This window comes from Echiichthys vipera, assembly GCF_963691815.1.
Source record: "Echiichthys vipera genome assembly, chromosome: 14".
Lineage (NCBI taxonomy): Eukaryota > Metazoa > Chordata > Actinopteri > Perciformes > Trachinidae > Echiichthys > Echiichthys vipera.
In genome coordinates, this window is record NC_139839.1 from 7,988,166 (window position 1) to 8,001,514 (window position 13,349).

Consider the following 13,349-nt stretch of genomic DNA (forward strand, 5'->3'; position numbering starts at 1 on the left):
TGCACTGGGTTTCTTTCTGGACACAAAGGCAAAAGACAAAAAGAGACAAAAAAGAAACACAAGGGTAGAAAGAGAGAAACAGTCTGTGTCCGTCGTCTGCTGTCGTGCCAAACAGCTATAACAGATGGGACAGGAATTGCGTGCTTCCATCTCAAGAGCCAGAAATTAACTGCAACTTTTTTATAATTGTATCAATTTTTAATTCTACTTTTGACTTTGCTTCTTGCCAAGACTGCTGACTAAAATAGAAATTCTACTTATAACCACTTCTTTTACATTTGTTGTTTGAAATGCTCAGTGTCAGGTAGGTCTTTCCTGAAAAGAGTCCTTTACAGAGCACAAGAAGTGATATCTGCTGGCTCAACTCAAAGAGATGTATCTTATAATGAGAACCCCAATGGCTATTATGGTAATCGTCTTCAATTGCACCACTGTTATCTGCAAATACAGTAAAGACATAAATCCTAATGTTTGTGTAGTTGTTTTCTGGTGCATTTCAGTGTACTGATATTATGTTTTCTTAGACTGTATCTATTCTCAAAAAAACACTGTAGTTATTTATTGTTTTAATTTATTTATTTATTGATTTGATTAGGACAATGCACATTTATTAACATATCAAAGGGCATCAATGTAAATATGCCAGAGTTAACATTTTATATTCATCAGTCGTCCAAAAAATTAAAAAGAGGGAGAGAGAGAAGTCAAAATTTTATACAAAAATAAGTCCCGATTCACATAAAGGTTCAAATCAATACAAAAGGCTTAAATATACCCTCTTACATTACTACATTACGAAGTGTAGTAGAAAAAACTAGACATAGTTGGACTGCTGTGACTTGTTACCAGCGGCCAGCGAAGTGGATATGTTGAGTTGGGTCAAGATGATGTAGCAAGAGTGAATAGTTAGATTTTTTCTTTTGTGATGCATATTTTAGCCATGAAATAAAAGCTAAACTGCACACATCAAGAGAAGAGAGGGGGCTGGACAAAACCAGAAAAGGTTTAGCAGCCAAGACTACTCTCACACGGATGATACGGAGTGACGTCCTGCATCCACACGCATGTCGAGCTTACCTATAACTCATAGACACAGCAAAAAATTAGCCAAAACACTGGTAAAATATACAAGTGGCTAGTAGAATTGTATCACTGCCCAGCCAAAAGAAAACATGGTAATCTACTGAGCGACTGGTAAAATTGTAAAATTCAGTAACCATTTGATTGGTTGATTCATTTTGAAAATAAAAGTATAAAATATATCATTGACAACAAATGTTAGCTGTAGCCCCAAACCCCACTGTATACATAAAGTACTGATGTAGCAGTGCAGTGTTGTGTTTGTTGCATCATGATCCTGTACTGTGCTAGCACTGTCTAAACCTGCACTTTGTCAGAGTTGAAGCAGGACAATAGCTGGAGGCAACCAGCTGTCAGAATCAATGAAAACATGTTGTACGAGGGAAAGAACACCATCAAACAGAGAGAAACATGACTATATTGTGAAATAATGGGGTTTTGGTTTGGCTAAGGATTCCTGACAAATAAAAAATCATTCTCCTGTGTAGATGGTGGAATTAATGACATTTGGAAAGGAGCAGGGAGAAACGAGAAGTCTTGCACTTTCACGGCGCTGTGTCAGAGCTGGTGTATGTCTGGCTGTGCTTATTAACATTGTGTTGTACGGGGGGGGGGGGCGCCTCTGGGCTGTTTGTGTTTCTTTAAATCAATCACTGTTGTCTTGGGCGGCGCTTATCCCTGTATGCGGAGACAGTGCCCTCGCAAAACAGATAGCAGAGATAGCGGAAGGAGAGGAGAATGACTGACATCAGTCACCTGAGAAAAGTGTTGGATGTCTCTTTTCACCTGCACTGTACGTTCAGTAAGCCAGACTAGAAAAGAGAGATTCAGAGATCAAAACAAGACTGAGAAGACAGAGAACAGTCAAAGGGGGGGGGGAGATATCCCAAAAGATGGAGGAAGGCAGAAAAATGAGTCAGACTGGCGGGGTAAAAATAATAGAAGTCAAAGAAAGACAGCAGGAAGCACACACTGACAGAGCCAGACACAAACGCCCTGCTCGTCTACACAAAAAACTAAATTACATCTCAACACACAAATCTGCAGCTCATATAAATAACTCAGTACTGTAAAACAAGCAGAGGAATACATAAAGCCCTAATATAAAGATCCACCTTAAACTTTAAGCGCCGTACATCCTGCTGTGAAAATCACCGCGCTGTGTAAAACCGAACTAGCTTTCCTAATTAGCTCATTAATTCAAATAATAGGCTAATGATGCGAATATGAACTCTGTGTCTTAACTAACCAGCAACTAGGGGGAAAAGTGTTTTTTCCTTGTTAATATGCAAATGTAATAGGGGGGAACCTGTTGTTCCAGTATCGAATTTGTCTAATGGCATGTGTTCTCAAGGATATGTAAACACACAGACAGGCAGACGCCACCTTGGGGACACATCGCACTGCCCAACGTGATCGTGGTGGAAGGGTAAACAGTCACATACAATTTGGAAAAACATAAATCGGCGAAGCAGGTTAAAAACACACACATATACACACTGTACCAGTTGCCGCTGCCCTCTGGCCAAGCTACATTACATTAAAGAGCTGTGTGACTGAGTGGTGCTCTCACATGCATGGCTCACATCAGCCAGGGGGCAATGAATGGCAGCCAGACAATGCACAGTGAGTGCACACACACATGCACACACCCACACACTCACATGTACAAACAAAACGGAGGAAATGCCCAACGGCGTGGCTAATAACTGAACCAGCAGGATTTGGTGCGATTGATCGGAAGATAATTATCGTTCTGCTGAAGGTGAAGAAGTAAACATCAGCCAAGAACGCCTGAACCAGTCTGGCTTACTTTAGTCCAGATTAGTGATTTAAATGTAATCTAGTCTAGATAACTCTAGCACAGTACATTAGTGTTTACTTTCAAAGGCCCTGCGCACCCACACAGGTGTTCTCAATTACTCTGCTTGGTTACACTTGTAGTCAGGTTAAAGCTGGGTGAAGCTCCATTACATAACATAAACTCTATGTACACATAAGAATAACAATGGGTAATTTGTCCTAATGGGTGTGACAAAACCAACAGAAGAGGGAGGGAGATGCCAATCAAACCCACTCTATACACACCCACAAAGTCCTGGGAAGAGGTATAATCAAGCAAACCCAATGACAATACCTGTGTTAGTAGACTATGGATGTGTAGAGCCCCAGAGAAGCACAGCAACACCTTTAATGTCCGGCAGGAGTTTAAGTACCTCCTTCAGGAAGACTCCTGTCTTCCTGAAGGAGGTAAACACACCTTCAGGGTTTACATGCTTGTTTCTCTCCTCTGCTCACGCTGGGGCTTCAACTACTCTGTTTCAGCATTCACCATTTCCACTGCACGCGTCATACCCCCAAAGCACCGCCATCTTTGATTGGTGTCCATGCCTCTTTCTATAGCCTTGGTTATAATCAAGCAGTCTGAGCAGCCTGTTGAAAGGCGGATATTACCTTCCTGATTTACACTGCTCACCAAACACCTCACCGCACCACACCATCAATTCCACTTCATCGATCAATGCCTCTGGGCAAAAATCCTGCACATTTAACTTAACCTTTAATTTAACACCGAAGAAAGGTAAAGAACATAAATAACCAAAAACTCAAACCTGAAATTTAAATCTGGCTCAGACAAAACATATCCATACTGGGCCTGTGAATGTTCTCATTCGTCCAGGTCATCGTTATCCTCAAAGCAATTTCAGTCAAAAACAACTGGACTGGTTGTTTGTCTAGGAAGACGTTTCACCTCTCATCCAAGAGGCTTCATCAGTTCATGTACGCATCTGACCAGGCTGGGACTGGTCCAACATACTGGGTTTAGACAGCCTCCTCCAGCTCCAGTAAGTTGCATCCATGCACAGTTTAGCGCCAACCCAAAACATTTACAATAAGACAAACATTGAGATGGTTGACTAATGCATGCTGGGAAAACTAAGTCACCTGGGGAGCTAATTAATTACTGACTATGACACTGCCAAGAGCATTGTGTCTGAGTGCTTAAAAGAGGAAACAATTCTCTAAAATGTGCAACAGAACAGGCCTGAAAAAAAAAAGTTGTACCTGGACACCATACTGCAGGTGGGAAAGAAAATCATGTGTCAGCTGTTTTACCAGTTAACAGGATCTCTAACACACACACACACACACACACACACACACACACACTTGTGCTATTAAAGTAGGGTAAGCTTCAGCACAGAAACCCTGCCTGGATGTTGGAGGGAAAAAAGTCGGTTGAAAGCTGCTCAAAGACTAATAGTGTATACTTGATACATGCCTGTTTCATTGTGCTCACACTCACAGCATGTTTATAGCAGCTTATTCACACTCCGGAGCATTTCCTCCTTTTAGCTTTGCTCATTTGGGCAGGTGAGAACAATGCCAGTCAAGCCGAGGGAAGCTGCACCTTAAAAGTCTCCCTCAGTAATCCAAGTCAACTGTGATGTGATTAAATAGTACATGACATAATCCAGTCCTGACGGCAGGTCAAATGTATTTAAACTGGACAAGCTTAACCCTCACTTGGCATGTGTTTAATTGTCTTGATCTGTTGAGTAAACACACCCTTAATGTTAGCTTCTGTACACAGCACAGTGTTGAGCACAGTTACGACGCAAGAAAGTCAGGGCGTCTCCCTAACCTCTTGACTCCCTCACACAGAGTGTATGTTAGCACAGGCTTTGACACTAAAAAAAATATTTGGGCGTGGAGAAACATCTGAGCCCGGAAGGTGTTAGAGATAGGACAGTTGTGCAGAATTTGATTTCTCATCAATGAAAGAAAAAGAAAGAAAACAATCCTTTCTTGTTTCATTTCTTTTGATGTCACACACACACACACACACACACACACACACACACACACACACACACACACACACACACACACACACACACACACACACACACACACATCCTATATACATGCATTAAGAGAGATGTCAGATCAAGAGGGCTTCATTTCTTTTTATGACACACACACGCACACACTCTCACACACACACCCACACACACACACACACACACACACACACACACACCTATATACATCCTATATACATGCATTAAGAGAGATGTCAGATCAAGAGGGCTTTCCCATGAGGAAGCACCTAGAGCAGTTAGGAGTTCGGTGCCTTGCTCAAGAGCATGTGCCGGGGAGGTGAAATGGCACCTCTCCAGCCACCAGTCCACGCTCCATTCATGGACTTGAACCGACGACCTTTCGGTTCCGTAAGTACTAATAAAGCAATCATATGAATGTGGATGGAAGATAAGGGTTGACAAATGTTCACACCACATGTACGCATTCTGCAGAGCAACACAAGGAACAGGTTTATCCCTTCAGCTTTATTAGTGCAGCCACAGAAGCTGAAGTCAGTGTCATTATCAAGTGTGCAGGTGGCACTGCGGATGGAAATTGGAAATAAAGTGTCATTTTAGAACATCTTGGCAGCAGCATATGCTCTACCTGAGGCAAGAATGAATGTGCTAAAAAGTATTGCACTTCAGTCCAAAACCTAAATGAGATTCCATCTACGGGGGTAGATGGGGGTCACATGGAGAAGATGGAGCCAGCTAAGGTTTGGAGGATTTGCTTTAAATATTACTTAATCTATTATCAAAACTGTGGGCAATTGTTTAGTCAACTGACTAATGGTTTCAGCACTAAACTGGCAGCTGATTGAACCATTACCGTGTTATCGGTCAGTGTTAGAGAGAGGAGTGAAACAGACATGTATTTGTACAAATATCTGTCAAAGATTATTCATGTTAACAAATCTGGTCAATTCAGAAAGAAAGAGACGTGACGTTTGCCTGAATTTGTGTCTGTCTGTCCTCAAGTTTCCAAATCTGTCTGTCTGGCTGCATCCCATTTGTCATTCTGTCCATCTGTCTGTCTGCCTGTAATCTTACCATCTGTCTTTCTGTCTGTCTGACTGCTTGACTCTTTGCCTTTCTGCCCATCTACCCGTTTGCCCACCATCTGTTTGTCTGTCTGCAAGTATGTCGCCCCTCTGTCTGTGAGTCTGTCTGTCTGTCTGTCTGTCTGTCTGTCTGTCCTCTCCCTCAGTCAGCCGTGTAGACTTCAGCAGAAACACTGTTGTGGTTCGGTGTCTTTTTTCAGCACTTTGCAGCACTTAAGGTCAGCACACTACAACGGTTGCCATGATGGTGATCTATTATTAAGAGACTGTAGCGGCAGAGACCCAGTGGGCAACACACGCACACACACAAACGCACAAACGCGCACACGCACACACACGCACACACACAGTATATATATTATATACTGTACGTTTACACACACATAGTATTCTCTTGAGATGAGTAGGCAGCCTGCCTGTCAGGATATTTAAGTGACTGTTGGAATATCTGGACACACACACACACACGCAGACACACAGATAGAGATGAAGGCAGGTATTTGTTTTTTTATGTATATAGCACAATAAGCATTTTAAAGGCACATGAATAGTGGTAATGGAAAAAGTACTCTGTAGCTCCAGTGCATACTTTCACACACTAAAATGAAACAAGCATCAACAACAACAATCAGTGGAAGTGAAGCCGTTTGCCAATCAGCACTCACAAACACACACACACACCCACTCACAAACACACACACACATGAAACTGGCCAGTGCTCAGAGCTCCTTGAGGAGCCAGAGGTCAGTCAGTTTGATAAAGAATCCTTGCATATAAATTGCTTCATAACAAACCATCTCTCTGAGGCAGTGCTACATTCTGTGTGTACATGTGTGTGTGCGTGTGTGCGTGTGTGCGTGCGTGTGTGTGTGTGTGTGTGTTGATTGAACAGACTAAGACCTGTCTGGGAAACGAAAGCCTAAAAAAAAAAGTCTAAAAAGCCTTTGGCAACAACCATACCAGGAAAACAGAGCTGCTCTCTCTTCACTTCTTCTCTTCTTTCTTTACATCACTTCTCACTTCTCCACCTCCAACCTCGGACTACCTCCCTTATCTCTTTCTATCACCATATCTCTCCTTGACTGCTGCTCTCTACATCCTCCTCAGTCATTTGTCCGTCATCTTTTCTCCACATTTCCCTCTATTACCTCTTTGCCTCTCACTCTCTCTCACCTGTCACCCACTTCCGTCCTTTCTTCCTCCCTGTTTATTCTCATCTCTCTCACTGACACTGAATATTTCCTCTTCTTCGTGGGGAAAAATGACAAGCATGATGAGATGGGATGGATAGGAGAGTGTGTGTGTGTGTGTGTGTGTGTGTGTGTGTGTGTGTGTGTGTGTGTGTGTGTGTGTGTGTGTGTGTGTGTAGCACCACTTGCCTGTGCAGTACTAATGCTGTGTGTACAAGCAAGACAGCTAGAGCTAAGGCATGCAGGGAAGACTGCAACACACACACGCACAGCTATTTTTGGACATAGCCACTGGAGAAAAGGTAGGCAAAAGAGAGAGGTTCACGCCAACAAGTTTGACAGACATAGAGAGAAAGAATGAGAGACAGAGAGTGAGAGAGAGAGAGAGAGAGAGAGAGAGAGAGAGAGAGAGAGAGAGAGAGAGGAGAGAGAGAGAGAGAGAGAGAGAGAGAGAGAGAGATGGGAAAAATAGGGCAAGTATTATGAATGAGCTCAAAGAATCAAAATGTCAGGGTGTGTGTGTCTTGGAATTTGGCATGTGTGATGTCAGGTATAAAGTATTTACCCCAACATCAAACACACACACACAAACGCACACACAGATGATGCATACGCTCACCAAGAGAAAAAGGAAAGAAAAAAATACATTTGACGCACATCACACACATCAAACATCCTCATCAGGACCATGCTAACAGGTGTGCAAGAAAGAAGAAAGCAACCTACTCACACGGCCAGACATGAAAGCTTAAAACACACACACACACACACACACACACACACACACACACACACACACACACACACACACACACACACACACACACACACACACACACACACACACACACACACACACACACACACACACACACACACACACACACACACACACACACACACACACACACACACACACACACACACACACACACACACACACACACCTCTTGCTAAGTATACAGGTATAGATAAAATAGGCAGATATCATCCGTCAACACTCACTTCAAAGGGAAGAGGAAACAGGAAACAGGAAACAGTTCTCTGTTACATGCCTACTTTATGATTTAGACTATTGGAGAGCTTTTTTTTATCATTACTTGTGCAACATTAAGTCGTAAATATGCTGTTATAACTTATTGGATGAGTAATTGAGCATGTAAGTCATTTATCAAACAAAAATGGCAAACATTTGCAGTTTCCCACTACTCTATCATGTGGATTTGCTGCTTTTCTCTGTTTAGTGTTTAGCATGGCTCTATGGATGGCAATACATCAGTAGGTCAGTAGGTCAGGTAAGCAGGTAAGAAGGCTGACATTTCTGAATTTTAATGTAAAATCTCAATTATCGGATGGATTGCCATGGAATCTGGTACACACACATTCATGTACTGGCTTTGGTGACTTTTCGTCAGGTGCCTTCATCAAGTCAAAATGTTCATCCGTCCAGTTCTTTGGTTTATGAACAAATAAGTAGAAGATCAATAACATTCCCACCTGCTGTATTTAGCAAATGTAAGCACGATATAATGAACATGGCAATTAAACCTGCTTAATATCAGCATGTTAGCATTGTCATTTAGCCTAAAGCACCCCTGTGTGGCATAGACAAGCATAGATCCTTACGCCTCGCCCACACAGGAGGCAATAATGTGAGTGAATGTATCCTGTGTTGACACTGAAAGAGAACCGAAGCTGCTCTGCTAAAGTGCTGCTTTAGCTATATACACATTGTGTAAGTCTTGTTAATTTGAAGATGTTACCTTGGGCACTAATAGTTCTGACAGTTTTTTACAATCTTTTTTTCGCACCGGAGAGAAAAAGAAAGGATGAATCAAGCAATGGAAAACATTTGATGTATATAATAAATAACAGTAATCATGAGTTGCAGCCATAAAAATGTGTGAGACTTTATGCTCTGAGGACTGAGAGAATTACACTCTGGTGTCAGTATATTTGAAAAACAAGAATCCAATACCTTGAAAGAAAGCAGAATAAAGCCTATGAATGCTGCACTCTTGATTGAATACATTTCTGAGTGAAACACATTATGAGTTGCTGAGCCATGGAGCCCACCGACACAGTGAGAGCTGCGACAAAAAGGTGGAAAACCACAAATGACCCTGAAGTTTGACAAAAACCACAACATACAGCTGTGCTTAACTTCTCCGCCAACGACTTCAATGTTTCGCTCATGACCTCACTCAAACACATATACACACACAAACAAACATCTCCTGACTGACTGGAAGGCCACTTAAGAGCAGCCGTGAGTCACTCTCTGATGCTGATATCACCATCAGCATTCCCATCAGCTCTCTCCCCTGTGGTCCACCCGCAGGATGGAAGAAAGCTCGCTCCTTGTGTCAAATACAGAACACTGTTGTCTCCCTGAAGTGACTTCGTTTTCTGGTATTGGTCTCAGGGGAGCAACGCTACCCTAAGCGATGTGCAACATAACACAGAGATTAAAAAAACAGAAAAAATCAATGCACCCTTTTAGCTGTAGCGCGGTTTAAATGAGGAATAGTAACATTGTAAGAACTTAGCTCGGCCCTTAAGGGAAACTGAAAAAACGTTATCCTCAAATGAAACCTCTTGTACATTTCAGTGTTTCCCCACAGGTGCTTTTTTTTAAGAAGGGGGTGTTTTTGTACTTTTCAAAATAAAATTACAGACACAAACGTAAGACAAAAACGATATCAGTTGTTTGTATCATGTTGACATTTAATTCAGGACACGTACAGTCTCACCTTTGTTCAGACACTTGCGATCTTACACTAAATAAATGAGGTCAGTGTTTTCGGTATTGCCACACCAGCTGAATATTAACTTGTGCATACCATGCAGGTTAAACTGTCTCTGGATGCGGATTGCCTTCCATGCTTGATGGTAAAGGCCTTGACCACCTTACGGTATTTTCTTAGTCAGCTTCCTGCTACAAGCAGTGGGAAATGCACCCAAATAGAATGCACTTGTTGTGTTTTTTATGTTGCCAGGCAGATGCCACCATCAATAAAATCAGGCTGCACTCACAATCTTGATGAAGCACGTTGGCTGCTTGTCTTGAGGTAAGAATGATTTTAGCATTGATAAACTGCATTTTCAAGTGACTTAAATACATTTTAACTTTTTTTTTTTACCACAACCACAAATGCAGCTCAAAGTACCATCCATCTTAAAACGACCAGTATATTGATTTCCTTCATTATTCAACCTCAGTGCAGATCATTATAATGTGTTTGTATGCTTCAACACTGTGAGTGAGCAGGATATAGGAAGTAAGCAGGTGTTAAACTTCTCTCTATGAATACCTTTGCGGAGCGATTGTCCAAAAATTCGAGTCGAGACAATGAATTAAGGAAAAACCTCTAAGTCCTATGCTCTACACTTACACATACTGCAAGTGTGCACAGTATGGAAACACACATGCGGTATCCACACCAAACAAATGAGCCACAGAAATCAAATAGATTTCCTTTATCACCTTGCCGGCTCCAGCCACCAGAACATTAACACAATATTTATTGATGCTGCCGCTGCTCCTGCTGCTGCCACTGCATCATGAGAGCAGGAACGAGAGAGCGGAAAACAGAAAAGAGAGAGAGAGAGAGAGAAGAAATGAATTAAAAAGAAAAAAAGAAGGAAGAGGCTGAGGTCCAAATAATTTTCTAACCGAGCTTTGCGCTCCCGTCTACTGAAATCTGCTGACAAACAATGGAGGAGGTGAGTCGGAGCCAGCAAGGACTGGGGCCCTGCCAAGAAGCCAGGAGGAGAGAGTGCAAAAGGGGGAGGACAGGTGGTGAGGGAGGGGGACGGGGGAGGGAGAGAGAGAAAGAAACACACAGAGAGATGGAGGATTGATCTATCGCTCCCGTCTCCACTGCCATCAGGAGTTCATTAGCTCCTGGAAGGGAGTGAAGGAGGGATGAAAAGTAGAGAGAGAGGTGGAGGATGAGCACTCTGCCCTTCACTCCCAGCAACACTGACTACCACCTCCCTGTTTATCTACCTGCACCACCGACTCCCCCCGACCCCCTCGTCTATCATTCTGTCCTCTCTACATCTCCTCCTCTCCTCCTCTCCTCCACCTTCTGTCCCTGCCGGCTTCACATTCCCCATCTTCCCATTTGTTGCTTTTACTTATTACTCTTGCCATCTATGGTCTCAAAACATAGCTCTCCTGCCTCATTTTATTAATTTTGATATATTTGATGGTTTTAAACATGTTATTTTAAGCGCACAGTCAGAAGTTTATTCCCAGCTTGGAGCACCGGGTATAACAGCAAAAGCAGGTCTGACATTCTGTTTCTGTGTGTTGTTTACTCGCCCTCTCTCCACGCACTCACACACACACACACACACACACACACACACACACACACACACACACACACACACACACACACACACACACACACACACACACACACACACACACACACACACACACACACACACACACACACACACACACACACACACACACACACACACACACACACACACACACACACACACACACACACACACACACACACACACACACACACACACACACACACACACACACACACACACAAACTCCTGAAACTCTTCCCATTTAGAACTCAGGCAGCATCTGTCAGCCTGTCCATCACTGTGCTTACAGCCCTTTTTCCCTAAAGAAGAGTAGGAGGTAGCATGCAGACTGAGAGATAACACTCTGATATTTAGGATGATAACAGGAGAAAGTATCTAATGGATATAAACACATTTTAATAAATGTACTGTTGGACTTTTCTATAGGGCAAATTATGTCACCACTGACAAAGCCTGGTTTCTCATGGACGGATGTCTGAAGTACATGAGGATGCTTAATGAAAATGACAGTGCCAGTTCTGACTTCTTAAGTACCATGCATGCAGTTGGTCTTTTAGTCTGTAAATGTGAAAAATTCAAAGTCAACCTTCACAATTTCCCCATAACCTAAGACCTAATACCTTCCAATCGCTTGTTTTATCCGACCAACAGTCCAAAAACCCAAATATATTCAAGTTACCATTAAATAAAACAGAGAAAAACACAAAATTCCCATTTATCTGTGAAAAATGCCCATCACCGTTTCTTAGAGGCCAATTTGGGATTTCTTCAAATTGCTTATTCTGTCCAACCAACAGTCAAAGACTTATAGATATTCAATTAAATAAAGCAGCAAAACTTCACATTTGTATAAATGTGATAGCACACTAAATATCTTAGGGTTTTGGACTGTTGGTCGAACAAAACATGTAATTTAAAGTTGTCATCTTGAACTCTGGGACGGGCTTTCTTCACAATTTCACAGACCAAAGTTTTAATGGATGAATCAAGAAAATAATCTGCAAATGAATTAATAGTCAAAATAATCTTTAGTTTCAAGCCTTCTTAAAAGGGCTAAGATTAACGTAAACAACATCTCATATAACAATGTAAAATCTACAGAGTCCTACTGTAGGTAGAGAGGAAATGACAACATGTGAAATAAGCGTAAAGGAAACAAAGCATAAGCTTGGTGCCATATGCTAATAATATCACTGTCAATTTTGTGGTAACAACGCGGAATTTACTGTGAACTACCACATAATGTGGATCATTCATTTCAACTGAAAATCCCTCTGCTGCACCAGAATGCCCCACTGCTCTTATTCACTCAGTGAAGGGAAAGCTCTTTCTTTTCAGGACAAAGAGTTATGAAGCACATTCCAATTACTTGTGCAGAAATAGTGCTGTGAAATGTGTGTACCGTTTCCTTCCTCACCACCAGTGATGTGTGCAGGTGTGCAGACTTTGCAATTATCCTTCGCTAACCGGGCTGAGTCACAGTGGCACGGGAGAAAGAAATGCAAAAATGAAAACACCCCCTCTCCCCTTGAAGTGTGACGTCATCTGCTGCCCACTCAACAGCAGGTCAGCATGCACACGCACACACTCAAGAATTCCCTAATGAGGTTCTACGCTACAGCGGGGTCAACGACTGAGAGCAAACACTGACAAAAAACGCACACAGGTTAATGCATAAAAAACATGCCTGCAGCATTGAATCCACCATGTGGCTGGTTTCACATTGCAGAACTTGTAAGACATGACAAAACCTGCTCGTGAGCTAACCGGAACAACCCCACAAACT

The 13,349-nt window shown here is 42.3% G+C and overlaps 1 protein-coding gene across 2 annotated transcripts in view; it reads right to left on the reverse strand.

The window, feature by feature from the left end:
• Window positions 1-13,349, reverse strand: part of LOC310956303 (uncharacterized protein) — a 243,809-nt gene that overhangs the window by 226,777 nt on the left and 3,683 nt on the right. The gene's annotated exons all lie outside the window — the stretch shown is intronic.